This window comes from Eulemur rufifrons, chromosome 7, assembly GCF_041146395.1.
Source record: "Eulemur rufifrons isolate Redbay chromosome 7, OSU_ERuf_1, whole genome shotgun sequence".
Classification (NCBI taxonomy): Eukaryota; Metazoa; Chordata; class Mammalia; order Primates; family Lemuridae; genus Eulemur; species Eulemur rufifrons.
In genome coordinates, this window is record NC_090989.1 from 198,493,407 (window position 1) to 198,511,192 (window position 17,786).

Sequence of the window (17,786 nt, forward strand, 5' to 3'; positions counted from 1 at the left end):
CAGACAGAGTAGGGCCCTGACGCCAGGCTTAGAGCTGAAGTTTAGGCCAGCCATGCTTGGAGCTCTGCTCCTGGGGACAACTCCCAGCACCTCCTCACTTGCCTCCGTAGGCCCTGCTCTCCCCAAGTCTTCAGGAGCCTGGTGCACTGCCCGCCCGCCCAGCCCCCAACCCCACATGAACCTGCTTGCTCCTGTCCAAGGCCCCAGGCCAAGCCTGCCCTGGGATGTCCACACTCCTCCTGTGGTTGGAGCCTGGTGTCACCTTCTCTGCTTAGCTGACCCAGGACTTAGTGGCCCAGCAGTAAGCCTGAAAGAAGTGTCCTAGGCCATCCCTCCTGCAGATCTGCCATACACAAAGTCCTTGTGCAGCCAGCAGGACCCCGGGGCTCCCAGTGCAGCCCAACCCAGGCTTCAGATACCACATTAAAACTGGGAGAGCTCCCATTTAGCACATGTCCATATGGACCAAGTGCCATCCAAAGGATCTAGCGCACATTCTTCCGATCCTGGTATTGCCCAAATGTCCTGGACCCTCACCAGCAGGGAGGCACAGATCGACTCACGTGTGCATCACCACCAGGATTTCATTGGCTTAGACCCTCTGCTACTCATGCAGGAATTCTCATCCCCAAATAATCTTGTGAGGCCTTAAGAAAGTATCTTCCCAGTGTCCAATCCTGTAGGGGCATTTCTAGCAGCCCCTGCCTGTAGCCGGAGCCCCACCACGCAGGCAGCATGATGCCGGGTTGTATGCCCACTACTGGCATCCAGCCTTAGAGCCCAGCAGTCTCTGGAAAGGGGACAGCAAGCATTCCCTCCCCTGGTAGTAAGCTCAGTTACAGGGTCTCACAGCAGGGTTTCTCAGGACTCTGGGATGTCAGTGAGAGACAGCATGCATTCCACACAGGTTCTCCACAAGCTCAGGAAAGTTTGAGTAGTTCAGTTTGGGGTATTAACGACTCCATTGGCCCTAGAGCCACTGTTCTCCCAACTGTGGCAGCCACAGGCTGGCTGTGCTCTGGGGGCCTGGCTGTCATATACCCTATTCCAGGAGTTAAGTGACTTCCTATCCCCCAAATGTTCTCAGACCTCTAAATCAAAGGGTCCCAACACATACCTAGTCCACACAACAGATCAACCAAGTCTCGGCTCCCGCACAGCCAGTTTCCCCATTGCCTGAAACAAACGTAAGTGCTGAGGATTCTTATCCTGGTTTGGTTGCTTTTCAAGATAAACTGAAGCCTATTAGGGTAGCTTTTCAGAGATGACACAGGTAGTAAGTAGTGGAACAGAAATTCAAACCCACATCTCTCTTGAGAGAGCCCAAACACCATTGTTCTTCCTGCTCCCACAGCCTGCACCCAGATGCCAGTTACCCAAGCCTCAGGCACCTGGGAGAGGCTTCCTCTAACCTTTCCCAAGATTGAGCCCGAGACCTTCATTCCTGAAGAGAGAGACTGGGGTGAGGACTGGGGGGGCCCTGGAGACATCATCAGACACCCTCCCCATTGGTGCACTGGCATGGGCTGCTGGTCTTGTGGCCAGTCGTTCCCAGAAAAGCTATGGAAGTAAAAAGAAAAGAACCAAGATCAATTAAAGACTTCCAGTTTCCAGGCTGGAGCATAAGGAGCTTGGAAGTTGTCACTCCCATTCTCAAAACAAGAAAATAGCTGAACAAATGGAAAATTAACTCTTCTTAGGTCTGTCAGAGAATTGAGGTCATGAGGCAAACTGCTGCCCTCAAACTTGGAGACAGACAGGCACAGAGAAACACAGCTTGCCTGAAGGGAAGTTGAGGAGTAGAAGCTGGCCACTGGAGCCACTATTAGGGTAGGAAAACCTAAACTGTAACTTACAAAGTGCAGGAGGGTCAGTATAGATGAGCTTGAGAGTTAAAAACTTCAGGGCCAGTCTTTGGGGAGTGTGCCCAAACTTTCATGAGTTTTACCTTTTATAGTCTTATCCGGTCTTCAGGGTATAGATCAGAGAAAAATCACTTCCTGTTTTTGACAGGTGGTGGCGAAAAGTAACCACTTTGAAATATGACCAGAACATTAGTTCTACTCTACGAAAGTCTGCCCTCAAGAGAAACTGTTAATATTTTACCAGACCCTAATCTGTTGGGGTTTTATCAGAGCCCACTGATTTGGGGAAAGGGAAGTACCAAACTCCAGCCCCCTTTTGCCTTCTTGTCCCACTAGAGGTGTGGGTGGGTACTACTGAGAAGCATGTGTGAAGGTCACAGCCCAGGGGCATAGGCTCACTCTAAGACTGAGACTTAATCATGGAACTATAGAACACTTCCCCTCCCACATACACACCTCACCACCACATTAATAGGGCTCCTATGTAGTAACAGGGATTACAACAGAAGGAACTGCATATCTCAGCCCTTGTTTAATAAGGAGTCTCTAGGGAAACTCAAAGTCAACAGGGCAGATAAAAATTAGAGGAAATCTAGCCTTTAACACTTATAGCAACACCAAATAGTAAACATAGCCTAACTATCAGCCAGATAAACATAGAACCTTATATCAAAGACCCGTTTTCCTCTGTTCCTCTAGCCCAGTATATCATGTCTAGCTTTCAACCAAAAATTACAAGACATACTAAAATTAAAAAACAAACAAACAAACATAGTTTGAAAAGACAGAGCAAACATCAGAACCATACTTAGATATGGCAGAAATTTTGGAATCTTCAGACCAAAAATCTAAAATAACTATGATTAATATGGTAAGGGCTATAATGAAAAAAATAGACAACATGCAAAAAAAAGATGGATAATATAAGCAGAGATATGGACACTCTAGGAAAGAAGTATAAAGTAATGCTAGAAATCAAAAGCACTGTCACAGAAATAAAGAATGCCTTTGATGAGCTTATCAATAAACTGGACATAGCCAAGGGAAAAAAAATCAGTTATTTTGAAGATATGTCAATAGAAACTCCCAAAAGTAACATGCAAACAGAAAAAAAATTCAATGATAAAACAATATCCAAGAACTGTGGGATAATTACAAAAGGTGTGACATGCGTGTAATAAAAATATCAGAAGAGAAGAAAGAAAAAAAAAGCAAGAAGAAATATTTGAGACAATGACTAAGAATTTTCCAAAAGTCATGACAGTAACAAATCTGGATCTACATATCCAGAAGGCTCAGAAAACACCAAACACTGGCCGGGCGTGGTGGCTCACGCCTGTAATCCTAGCACTCTGGGAGGCCGAGGCGGGTGGATCGCTCAAGGTCAGGAGTTCAAGACCAGCCTGAGCAAGAGTGAGACCCCGTCTCTACTAAAAATAGAAAGAAATTATATGGACAACTAAAATATATATATATACAAAAAATTAGCCGGGCATGGTGGCGCATGCCTATAGTCCCAGCTACTCGGGAGGCTGAGGCAGTAGGATCGCTTAAGTCCAGGAGTTTGAGGTTGCTGTGAGCTAGGCTGACGCCACGGCACTCACTCTAGCCTGGGCAACAAAGCGAGACTCTGTCTCAAAAAAAAAAAAAAGAAAAGAAAACACCAAACAAGATATATACCAAAAATTACACCTAAGCATGTCATATTCATTCACACTGCAGAAAATCAGAGAGATAGAAAATCTTGAACAAAACCAGAGGAAAAAAACACCTTACCTATACAAGAAGAAGGATAAGAATGACATCAGACTTCTCTTCAGAAACTATGCAAGCAAGAAGAGGGTGAAATGAAATATTAAAAGTGTTGATAGAAAAAAATCCACCAACCTAGAATTCTATAACCAGTGAAATTATCCTACATAAATGAAAGATAAAGATTTTCTCAGACACATAAAATTTGAGAGAAATTTTAACCAGTAGACTTGTCTTGCAAGAAAAGTTTAGAAAAAGTTCTTCAGAGAGAAAGAAAATGATATAGGTCAGAAACTTGGATCAACATAAAGAAAGAACATTTGAGAAGGAATAAGTGAAGGTAAAATAAAAACTTTCAGCTTTTTATTCTTAATTGATCTAACAGGTAGCAATTTGCTCAAAATAATAATAGTAATAATGTACTCAGTGATTAAAGCTTATGGATAAGTGAAATGAATGACAGCAATATTATAGGAACAGGAGGGAGGAATTGAGAATATTCTATTATAATGAATTCATGAAGCAATATAGTGTTATTTGAAAGTGGACTGGGATTAATTGTAAATGTATAATGCAAACTCAAAGGCATCCTCTAAAGATGTAAAAAATAAAAAAATATAACTGATATATTAGGAGAAGAGGGGCAATGGAATAATAAAATGTTCAACTAAAATCACAGAAGGCAGAAAAATAGAAGACAAAAACAAAAAGAAAAAACAAGGGCAAAATATAGAAAACAGTAACAAATGTGGCAGATTTAATCTAACTATATCAATAATTACCCATCAATAAGCAACATCAATGGTTTAAATATACCAGTTAAAAGATAAACTGTCAAAGTGGATTAAAAAAGCCCTAACTATATATTGTCTACAAGAATTCCACTTTAAAGATACCCCAGTCCCCAAGCTGCACTGCATTAAACCCAACTCACTAAGACAGGAATTGTTGTACATAGTCTCCATGGCCAAAAACATTTCAGAAGCATTAAAAATAAATGAATTGAAGTATATCATTTCTTTCCAAGTGGGTAGAAGAGTCAACTTGCTGATTTTTTGGATTTGTTTAATTTTTTATTTTGAAATAATTATGCATTTACAAGAAGTTGCAAAGATGGTACATTCTGTATCTTTCACCCAGGTCCTTACCGTGGTTATATCTTACGTAATTATAGAACAATATCAAAACCAGGAGATTGACCTTGGTACAGTGTGTGCGTGTGTAGAGTTCTAAGCCATTTATTTTATCACATGTAAACATTTGGGTAACCACTGCTGCAAGCCAGATAGAGAACTATTCCATCCTCACAAACATCCTCATGTTGTCCCTCCCTGGTCACACCTGGCTCCTCATCTATACCATGTGAATCCCTGGCAACCAATTAATATATTCTCAATTGCTATGATTTTGTCATTTTGAGAATGTTATATAAATGGAATAATAAAGTATGTGATCTTTTGAGATTGGCTTTTTTTCACTCAGTATAATTTCCTTAAATCCATTCAAGTTTTTGTTGTATCAATAGATCATTCCCTTTTTATTACTGAAGCATATTCCTGGTATGAGTTTACCATAGTTTAACCATTTACCTATTGGGGGGCATTTTGGTTGTTTCCAGTTTGAGCTATTACAAATAAAGATGCTAGGAATAGTCATGTGTGGATTATATAAATGTTAAGTCTTCATTTTTCTGGGACAAATACCCAGGAAAGCAATTGCTCAGTCATATGGTTAACCGTATATTTAGGGTTTTTTTTTCTTCTTTTAAGAAAAAAACAAACTATTTTCCAGAGTGGCTGTATTATTTTACAATCCCATCAGCAATATATGAGAAATCCTGTTTCTTGGCATCCTCACCAGCATTTGGTAGGATCAATAATTTTTATTTTAGCTATTCTAATTGGTGTGTGGTAATTCTCCTTGTTAATTTGCATTTTATTAATGGCTAGTGATGTTGAACATCTTTTCATAGCTTATTTGCCAAACATTTGTCCCTGTGGTAAAATGTCTCTTAATGTCTTTTGCCCATTTTCTAATTGGATTGTCTCTATTTTTGCTGTTGAGTTTTGAGAGTTCTTTATATATTCTAGACACAACACTTTGTTAGATATGTGGTTTGCAAATAGTTTTTCCAAACCTGTAGTTTCTTTTCATTTTTTTAACATGGTCTTTCACATGGGAAAATTTTTAAATTTTGTTCAAGTCCAATTATCTGTTCTTTCTTTTATGGATGGTGCTTTTGATATCATGTCAGAGAACTCCTCACCAAGCCCTAGAACCCAGTGATTTTTTTTCTATGTTATCTTCTAAAAGTTTCAGTTTTATGTTTTACATTTAAATCTATGATCTATTTTTTGTTAACTTTTGTATTTGGTAAAAACATTACCTTTTTTATTGATTTTGAACTTTTGTAAAAAATCAGTTTGCTCTATTTGTGTGTGTTTATTTTGTATGCTCTTTATCCTGTTCATTGAACTATTTATCTGTCCTTCCACCAATACCACACTGGCTTATACTATAGCTTTTCATGGTAAGTCTTAATATCTTCCAACTTTATTCTGCTTTCCCTAAATTGTTTTAACTATTCTAGTTCCTTTGCCTTTCCATATACATTTTGGAATAAGCTTGTCTATATTTACAAAAACAAATTTTGTTGGGAGTTGACATTTCATTATGTTGAATCTTCCAATCCATGAAAGTGATATGCCTCTCCAGTTATTTAGGTATTGTTTGGTTCCCTTCATCAGAGTTTTCTTGGTTTTATCAACCTCTATAAAATTATTTATAACCAAAAATATTTCCTTTTTTGGGAACCATTGTGTATGGCATTGGGTTTTTAGTTTTGGTTTCTAGTTGTTCATTGTTGGTACTTGGAAATAAGATTAATGTTCATGTGTTGATCTTGTATCCATAAACTTTGATAAAGTAATATATTATCATTTATTAAGAGTGTTCTTGTGGATTATTTGGGATTTTCTATATAGATAATATCATTCATAAATACAAATGGTAATATTTCTTCTTTTCTAATTTGTATGTCTTTATTTCCTTTCCTTGCCATACTGCACTGACTAGTATCTATAGTACTAAGTTGAAAAGGAGAAACGAGAGAGCACATTTTGGCCTTATTTTTGAACTTAAGAGAAAAACATTCATTCTTTCACCATTAAGCATGGTGTTAGCTGTAAGGTTTTTGTTGATTTCTTTACTAAGTTGAGATAGTGACCTTCTATTCTTAGTTTTCTGAACATTTTTAATACAAATGAATACTGAATTTTGTCAAATGCTTTTTATGTATTAATTGGTGTGACTATTGTGTTTTCTTCTTTAGATTGTTAATATGGTGAATTACATTGATGATTTTGGAATATTGAATAGCCTTGTTTTCCTGGAATAAATTCCTCTTGTTCATAGGGTATTATTATTTCCTTCCTTCTTCATGATTTGGTTTTATTTTGCTGTGTTTTGGGGATTTTTCTTATGTGAAAGCATAAATATATACTTGATGTCAGTCCCTTGTTCAAATATAAGCATTTAGTGCCAATTATTGTCCTCTTAGTAATGCTTTATTGGATCTTACTACATTTTATATGTCGTATTTTCATTTTCATTCAGTTCAATGTATTTTTAAATTTTCCTTGAGATTTACTCTTTAATCAATTACTTAGAAATGTACATTTGACTTTCTAAGTGTTTGGAGGCTTTCCTATTCTCATTCTCATTTTTAAATAATTTAAAACTCATACTGTGGACACATTAGAGTAGAATGCAATTAGGTTTAGTTACTTTATATAGATTTGAAAAAACTTTTCAAACATTAATTTTATGTAGTGGTCCTCAATTTTTTGCACTAGTAAGGAATTCCCTGAAGATATGACCCCCAAGCTACTGGGGAAGTGTTTATTAGAAGAAGTTCACAGAGACAGAAATAATGGCAAGGGATCAAGGGCCCAGAAGAGGGGCCCAATCCTTGGGCTCTGGTGCCTTTACATTGCTAGATCAGAGAAGCCCAGGCCCTGTGTAGACAGGGACTAGGCCCAGCACTATGATGAGCAGGGTGTAGGCCCAGCACTTCTCCATCTAATAAGCACTTGAGGTGAGGAGAGTACCAGCCTCTCCCCTGCTGTCAAGGTCTGAGTCAGCCGGCAGCATTCACCCAGCTTTGATGGCCCTAAGCCTGGCAATGGGCAATGTTTATGAAAACTTGAAGGAGGCTGGCCTGCAGGGAAGTAGTCTTGTACAATTTAACCCTGCTTTCTTGCCACTGCAACAATCAAAATATGTGGCTGGGATAGTGGTTCACACCTGTAATCCCAGCACTTTGGGATGCTAAGGTAGGAGGATTGCTTGAGGCGAGGAGTTCAAGACCAACATGGGCAACATAGTGAGACCCTATCTTTACAAAAAAATTTTAAAAATTAGCTGGGCATGGTGGCACGTGCCTGTAGTCCCAACTACTCTGGAGGCTGAGGCGGGAGGATACCTTGAGCTCAAGAGTTCAAGGCTGCAGTGAGCTATGATGGTCTTACTCCCCTCTCGCCCCCAAAAAGCATAGTTTTTCATGGGGGTGCCCATCATTCATTTTACAAACATATTAACATCATTTCATAAAAGAAATGACATCCTAACCCCTCAATTAACCAGGAAATACATATTGCAGAATAAGCAATAGTTTGCCCTAAGATAATATACCATTAGCAACTTCCATGTGTATATACATTTTCTCCAATTTGTTCATTGTGCTGCTGAGCAATGAAAAGTTGATGCTTGAGAATTTCTCAGATAATTGGTGTGCTATCAACAGCATTTCCAAAAGCAGGAATCTGACAAGCCAACAGTGGCAGTGTGAGCAAAGAGGTGAGGAGACAGCAGCTGCTGATGGCTCTGCGCTGTGAGTGAGGGCTATTCTCTGTCCCCTAGCCCATCCCTTTAGCTCCTTTGTATCTCTGTCATCTGAAGAATGATAGAAGTGCCCAAGGAAGACTACCCAGGCATCCTGACAACTTACTGCAGAATTGCCCCTGTCTAACAGGAAGGTCACCTCCACGCCAGACAGCCCAAATCCTCCCTGAAACACATCACCCCACCTGCTGCTTAACAATTCCCTTCAAGCAAAGTCAATTTACATTCGTAAAAGTTGTCCTATTAACAAATAGTTTCTGGTTTGGAAATATGGTGACTCCCTGCCCTGCCTGCTCTGTTCTTGGAAAAACATGACATTTTGTAGGGAAGACCCACTCAGTGGGCCCAAAGTATTACTGTCTGTTGACTCTGGTTCTTCAGAAAATGCTTTGAATCAAGGTTGATGATGGCAGAGTTAGGTATTCACCACACTCACCATCATGGTCCTTTCCCTGGTATCACTGACCAAGCTTTACCTTGATGAATACCATGTACAAAATGTTGCCCAGCCCCTGCCTCATTCTCTCAGACAAGCCACAGCCATGTTGCCTGCTGGAGTCAGGCACCTCCTCTGCACACCCTGCAGATAGTGGTCATTTGCCTGGATCCATGAACACATCATCTACTTAAACTGTTATTTCACAATGTTGTTTTTGCAAGGATTGTTTAACATATGAAAATCAATCAATGTCATACATCACATTAACAGAAAAAGTGACAAAAACCTCATGATCATCTCAAATGATGCAGAAAAGCATTTGACAAAATTCAACACCATTTCATGATTTAAAACACACAACAAACTATGAATAGAAGGAAAATACTACAACATGATAAAAGCCCTATGTGAAATGCCTACAATAACATTATATTCAATGATGGAAGACCAAAAGCTTTTCCTCTAAGTACAGGAACAAGGCAAGGATGCCCACTCTCACCACTACTATTCAACATAGTACTGGAAGTGCTAGCCAGAGAAATTAGACAAGAAAAACATATGAAAGATATCCAAATTAGATAGGAAGAAGTAAAATGATCTCTGTTCACATATTACATGATTTTATATGCAGAAAACCCTAAAGATTCCACAAAAAACATGTGAAAACTAATAAAAGAATTCAGCAAAGTTGCATGACACAAAATTAACATGTAAAAATCCATTGTGTATCTATATGCTAACAATGATAGATCTAAAAAGAAAATTAAGAAAATAATTCTATTTATAGTAACATTAAAAAGAATAAAATACTTAGAAATAAACTTAACCAAGGAGGCAAAAGACTTATACACTGAAAATTACAAAAGAATGCTATAAGAGAAAGGATATAACAAAAAAAAGAAAACTACACACCAATATCTCTTATGAATAAAGATGCAAAAAAATCCTCAACAAAATATTAGCAAATCAAATTCAATATACATCAAAAAAATAATTCACCACAACCAAGCGGACTTCATCTCAGGGATACAAGGGTGGTTCAACTTACATAAATCAATAAATGTAATTCACCACATAAACAGAAGCAAAAACAAAGATCACACAATCATCTCAATAGGTACAGAAAAATCATTTGACAAAATCCAGCACCTTTTCATGATAAAAACCCTCAACAAACTAGGCATAGAAGAAACATACCTCACCATTATAAAAGCCATTTATGATAATCCCACAGCCAACATCATACCAAATGGGAAAAGTTGAAAGCATTCCCCCTAAGAACTGGAACAAGACAAGGATGCCTATTGTTACCACTTCTGTTCAACATAGTACTGGAGGTCTAGCCAGAGCATTTAGGCAAGAGAAAGAAAGAAAGGGTATCCAAATTGGGAAAGATGAGGTCAAACTATCACTTTTCACTAATGATATGATTTTGTATCTAGAAAATCCCAAAGACTCCACCAAAAGACTCCTAGAATTGAAAAATAAATTCAGCAAAGTCTCAGGTTACAAAGTCAATGCACAGATATCAGTAGCATTTATACATATTAATAACAGTCAAGCTAAGACTCAAATCAAAGACTCAATACTATTCACAAAGAAAATAAAATACTTAGGAATACACTTAACCAAGGAGGTGAAAGATCTCTACAAGGAGAATTATGAAACACTGGTGAAAGAAATCACAGATGACATAAACAAATGTAAAAATATATCATGCTCATGGATTGGTAGAGTCAACATTGTTAAAATGTCCATACTGCCCAAAGTGACTTACAGATTCAACACAGTCCCCATCAAAATACCAATGTCATATTTCACAGATCTATAAGAAATAATTCTACACTTCATTTGGAACCAAAAAAGAGCCTGAATAGCCAAAGCAATCTTAAGCAAAAAGAACAAATCTGGATGCATCACATTACCGGACTTCAAACTATACTATCAGACTATAGTAACCAAAACAGCATGGCACTGGTATGAAAGTAGAGACATAGACCAATGGAACAGAACATAGAACCCAGATATAAAACCATATACCTACAACCAACTGATTTTTGACAAAGCAAACAAAATATATATTGGAAAAAGGAAGTCCTATTCAAATGGTGCCGGGAAAACTGTATAGCCGCATGCAGAAGAATGAAACAGGACCTGTATCTCTTGCCATATACAAAACTTAATTCAAGATGGATAAAAGACTTAAATGTAAGACATGAAACCATAAAAATTCTAGAAGAAAATGTAGGAAAAACTATCCTAGACGTTGGCCTAGGCAAAGAATTTATGAAGAGAACCCCAAAGGCAATTACAGCAACAACAAAAATAAATAAATGGGACTTGACTAAATTAAAAGGCTTCTGCACAGCAAAGAAAATAATCATCAGAGTAAGTAGACAACCTAAAGAATGGGAGAAAATATTTGCAAACTATACATACAACAAATGACTAATATCCATAATCTACAAAGAGCTCAAACAAATCAGCAGGAAAAAAACAAACAACCCCATTAAAAAGTGGGCAAGAATCCCATCCTTCTCTATATTGGAGAATAGTTTATGTAGGATGGGCACCAGTTCTTTGTAGGTATGGTAGAATTCAGGTGTGAACCCATCTGGTCCAGGGCTTTTCTTTTTGGGAAGGTTTTTTATTGCTGTTTCAATTTCAGATCTAGATATCAGTCTATTTAGGAATTCTACTTCTTCCTGGTTGAGCCTGGGAAGGCTGTGTGTTTCTAGGAATTTGTCCATTTCCTCCAGGTTTTCTAATTTGTGTGCATAAAGATTTTTGTAGAATTCATATATGGTATCATGTATCTCTGTGGCATCAGTCGTGATTACTCCTTTCGTGTTCCTGATGGAGGTTATAAGAGATTTTTCTTTTCTGTTCTTGGTTAGTCTAGCCAGAGGTGTGTCAATTTTGTTTATTTTTTCAAAGAACCAACTTTTGGTTTTATTAATCTCCCTTATGGTTTGATTGTTGTCCTTTTCATTTAGTTCTGATTTAATCTTAATAATTTCTCTCCTTCTGCTGGGTTTAGGATCGGTCTGTTCTTCCTTCTCCAGCACTTTGAGTCTATTCATTAGATTGTCTAATTGTACCAAGCCAACATAATCCTGATACCAAAACCAGGAAAGGATGCAACTAAAACAGAGAACTATAGACCAATTTCTCTTATGAATATAGATGCAAAAATTCTCAATAAAATTCTAGCAAATCGAATCCAAGTGCTTATCAAAAAAATAATCCATCACGACCAAGTGGGCTTCATCCCAGAGATGCAGGGATGGTTTAACATACGCAAATCTATAAATGTAATTCATCACATAAATAGAAGCAAAAATAAAGATCATATGATACTCTCAATAGATGCAGAAAAAGCATTCGACAAAATTCAACACCCTTTTATGATAAGAACACTCAAAAAAATAGGCATAGACGGGGCCTATCTAAAAATGATACAAGCCATATATGACAAACCCACAGCCAACATCATACTGAATGGGGAAAAACTGAAAGCATTCCCACTTTGAACTGGAACCAGACAAGGCTGCCCACTGTCCCCATTACTTTTCAACATAGTATTGGAAGTCCTTGCAAGAGCTATCAGGCAAGAGAGCAGAATCAAGGGAGTCCAAATAGGGACAGAAGAGATCAAACTCTCACTCTTTGCTGATGATATGATGTTATATCTAGAAAACCCCAAGATTTCAACCAAGAGACTCCTGGAATTGATTAATGAATTCAGCAAAGTCTCAGGATACAAAATCAGTACACACAAATCAGAGGCATTCATATACACCAATAACAGTCAAACGGAGAACCAAATTAAGGACTCAATACCCTTCAAAATAGCAACAAAGAAAATAAAATATCTAGGAATATATCTAACTAAGGAGGTAAAGGACCTCTATAGGGAGAACTATGAAACTCTGAGGAAGGAAATCGCAGAACATGTAAATAGGTGGAAAACCATACCATGCTCATGGATCGGTAGAATCAACATTGTTAAAATGTCTATACTGCCCAAAGTTATCTACAGATTCAATGCAATCCCTATTAAATTACCAACATCTTTTTTCACAGACATAGAAAAAATAATTTTACGCTTTGTATGGAACCAGAGAAGACCCCGTTTAGCAAAAGCAATATTAAACAACAAAAACAAAATGGGAGGTATTAATTTGCCAGACTTCAAACTTTACTACAAGGCTGTGGTTCTAAAAACAGCCTGGTACTGGCACAAGTGCCGAGACACAGACCAGTGGAACAGAACAGAAAATCCAAATATAAAACCATCCTCATATATCCATCTAATCTTTGACAAAGCAGAAAAAAACATACTCTGGGGAAAAGATTCCTTATTTAATAAATGGTGCTGGGAAAACTGGATATCCACATGTAGAAGACTAAAACAGGACACACAGCTCTCACCCCTCACAAAAATCAAATCACGGTGGTTAACAGACTTAAACCTTAGGTCAGAAACTATTAGAATTCTAGAAGAAAATGTAGGTAAGACTCTTACAGACATTGGCCTAGGCAAAGAATTTATGAGGAAGACCCCTAAGGCAATCACAGCAGCAACAAAAATAAATAAATGGGACCTGATCAAATTAAAAAGCTTCTGCACAGCCAAAGAAACAGTCACAAGAGTAAATAGACAACCTACAGAATGGGAAAAAATTTTCACATACTACACATCAGATAAAGGACTGATAACAAGAATCTATTTAGAACTCAGGAAAATCAGTAAGAAAAAATCGAACAACCCTATCAAAAAGTGGGCAAAGGACATGAATAGAAATTTTTCAAAAGAAGATATAAAAATGGCTAACAAACATATGAAAAAGTGTTCAACATCTCTAATCATCAGGGAAATGCAAATCAAAACCACAATGAGATATCACTTAACTCCAGTGAGAACGGCCTTTATCAAAAAGTCCCAAAACTATACATGTTGGCGTGGGTGTGGAGAGACAGGTACTCTCATACACTGCTGGTGGGACTGTAAACTAGTGCAGCCCCTGTGGAAAGCAATGTGGAGATACCTTAAACAGATTCAAGTAGACCTACCATTCGATCCAGCAATCCCATTACTGGGCATCTACCCAGAAGAACAAAAGTCATTCTATAAAAAAGACACCTGCACCCGAATGTTTATAGCAGCACAATTCACAATCGCAAAGATGTGGAAACAACCCAAATGCCCATCGATTCATGAATGGATTAGCAAAATGTGGTATATGTATACCATGGAATATTACTCAGCTATTAGAAATGATGGCGATATGGCATCTCTTTGGTTCTCCTGGAGTGAGCTGGAACCCATTCTATTAAGTGAAGTATCCCAAGAATGGAAAAACAAGCACCACATGTACTCACCAGCAAACTGGTTTCCCTGAGTGCACATTTGGGATTCACACCAATTGGGTATTGGACAGAGGTCGGGGCTGGGTGGAAGGGATGGGTGTATACCTACTTGATGAGTGAGATGCGCAATGCCTGGGGAATGGACACCTTTGAAGTTCTCTCTGGGGGGGATGGGGTGGGGGGAGGGGAGGAGTGCACACCTATATGATGAGAGTGATGTGCACTGTCTAGGGAATGGACACAACTAAAGCTCAGACTCGGGGGGATGGGGAGGCATGGGCAATGTATATAGCCTGATCTTTTGTACCCCCTTAATGAGCTGAAAAACAAACAAACAAACAAAAAAAAAAAGTGGGTAAAAGATATGAACAGAAGTTTTTCAAAAGAAGGTAAGACAAATGGCCAATGAACATATGAAACAATGTTCAACATCACTAATCATCAGGGAAATACAAGTTAAAACCACAATGAGATATCACTTTACCTCTGTCAGCATGGCCATTATTAAAAAAATCAAAAAACAATAGATGCTAGCATGGATGCAGAGAGAAAGGAACGTTTATACGCTGTTGGTTGGACTGCAAATTAGTACAACCTCTATGGAAAACAGTATGGAGATTACTCAAAGAAATAAATATAGACTTACCATTTGACCCAACAATCCCATTACTGGATATCTACCCAAAGGAAAAGAAGTCATTTTATCAAAAAGACACCTGCACCCAAATATTTATGGCAGCACAATTCACAGTCACAAACATGTGGAATCAACCTAAGTGCCCATCAATTCATCAGTGAATTAACAAAATGTGGCATATTTACACCATTTACTCAGTCATAACAAATGAAATAATGCCTTTTCCATCAATTTTGATGGAACCTGGAGACTGTTATCCTAAGTGAAGTATCTCAGGAATGGAACAACAAACACCACATGTACTCTCTAATAATTTGGGACTAATAGATGGGCACACATGGGCACAGAGAGAAATAAAGGTCATTGGAAATCAAGAATGGGGGAAGGGTAAAAACCTACCTATCAGGTGCAATGAACACTATTCAAGTGATGGGCAAACTGATAGCCCTGACTTAAGCATTATAAAAGCTATCCATATAACAAAAATGTTTATGCTCCCTTAATATTTTGAAATTAAAAAATACTTTATTGCTAAAAAAAAGAATGCTACGAGAAATCAAAAAAGATATGAACAAATGGAAAGACATCCCACGTATGTGCACTGGAAGACTTAATATTGCTAAAATGTCCATACTATCTAAAGCAATCTATAGTTTGATACAATTCCTATCAAAATCCCAACAACTTTTTTTGCTGAAATAGAAAAACCTATACGAAAATTCGCATAGACTCCCAAGGGATTCTGAGTAGTCAAAACAATCTTGAAAAAGAACAAAATTGGAGGTCACACATTTTCTGCTTTCAAAACATATTACAAATCAACAGTTATCAAGATAATATTCTAATAATACTGGCATAAGGACATATAGACCAATGGAACAGAACAGAGAGCCCAGAAATAATCCCTTGTATGTATGGTCAAATGATCGTCAACAGGGGTGCGAGGACTACACAATGGAGAAAGAATAATCTCTTCAAAAAATAGTTTTGGGAAAACCAGATGTTCACATGCAAAAGAATGAAGTTGGATCCTTACCTTATACCACATACAAATATTAACTCAAATGGGTTAAAGACCTAAACATAAGACCTAAAACAATAAAATTCTGAGAATAAAACATAGGGAGAAATCTTCAGGACATTGGATTTGGCAATTATTTCCAGGATATGACACAAAAATTACAGGCAACAAAAGCAAAAATAGACAAATGGAAATACATAAAATTTAAAACTTCTGTGCATCAAAAAAAATTAAAAGAGTGAAAAGAAAATCTACACCAGAAGGGGAGAAAACACTTGTAAATCATATTTTTCATAAGGGGTTAACATCCAGAATGTATAAGGAACTCCTATAATTCACTAACAACAAAAAACAAATAACCTGATTTAAAAATGAGCAAAGCACACTTCCCAACTATGTACTATATCCATGTAACAAACTGCAGTTTTACCCCCTAAATCTATAAAAACAAAAGAAAAGTTGGAAAAAAACAGGCAAAGGACTTGAATAGAGAGTTCTCCAAAGCAGATAAACAAATGGTCAACAAACATAGGAAAAGACACTCAACATCACTAACACAAAAGAAATACAAATCAAAACCACAATGAGATTTTACTTTATATCCATTAGGATGGCCACTACCAAAAGAACAAAAAATAACGTGTTGGGGAGGATGCGGAGAAATTGGAACACTTGCACACTGTTGGTGGGAATATAAAATGGTGTATCCCTTGTGGAAAACAGTATGGAGGCAGCTCAAAAAAAGAAAAATAGAATTACCATATTATCATATAAATATTATATATAATTATACAATTAATTACCATATAATCCCACTTCTGAGTATATATTCTAAAGAATTCAAAGCAGGATCTCAAAAAGATATTTGCAAACCCATGTTGATTGCAGCATTATTCACAATAGCCAAGAGGTGGAAGCAATCCAAATGTTCATTAATCGATGAAAGTATAAGGTATGGTACACATATATAATACCATGGAATATTCAGCAGCCTTTGAAAAGAAGGAAACCTTGTCACATGCTACAACATGAATGAATCTCAAGAACGTTAATACGCTAGGTGAACCAAGCCAATTACCAAAGGACAAATACATTCCCTCATTGGAAGTATTTAAAGTAGTCAAAAATCATAGAAACAGAAAGTAAAAAGGTGGTTGCCAAGGGCTGAGAGGAGGAAAATTAATGTTTAATGTATATAGAATTTCAGTTTTGAAAGATAAAAAATTTCTAAAGATCTCCTGCACAATGTGAATATACTTAACAAAATGAACTGTAACTATACACTTAAAAATGGTTAAGATGGATTTTAAAAAAGGAAGAAGCTTAAGAATAAATCTTCATGACCTAGAACTAGTTCATGGCTTCTTACATGTGACACTAAAAACACAGGGAACAAAAGAAAAAATAGAGAAGTTGGACTTCATTCAAAGTAAAAACTTTTGTGCTTCAAAGAGCATTATCAAGAAAGTAAAGAACAACCTATGGAATGGGAGAACTGTTTTGCAAATTATATATTGGAAAGAGATTTTTATTTAGAATATATAGGAGTTCTTATAACTCAATAATAAAAGACAAATAAATCAATTAAAAATGGGCAAATGTTGAGTACACATTGACCCAGGAAGATATACAAATGGACAATAAGCATGTGAAAAGCAGCTCAATATCAAGGAAATGCAAATCAAAACTACAGTGAGATGCAACTTCAGAACCACCAGGATGAATATTTTCAAAAAGACAGATGACAACAAATATTGACTAGAAGGTGAACAGCAATTGGAACCTTCATACACAGCT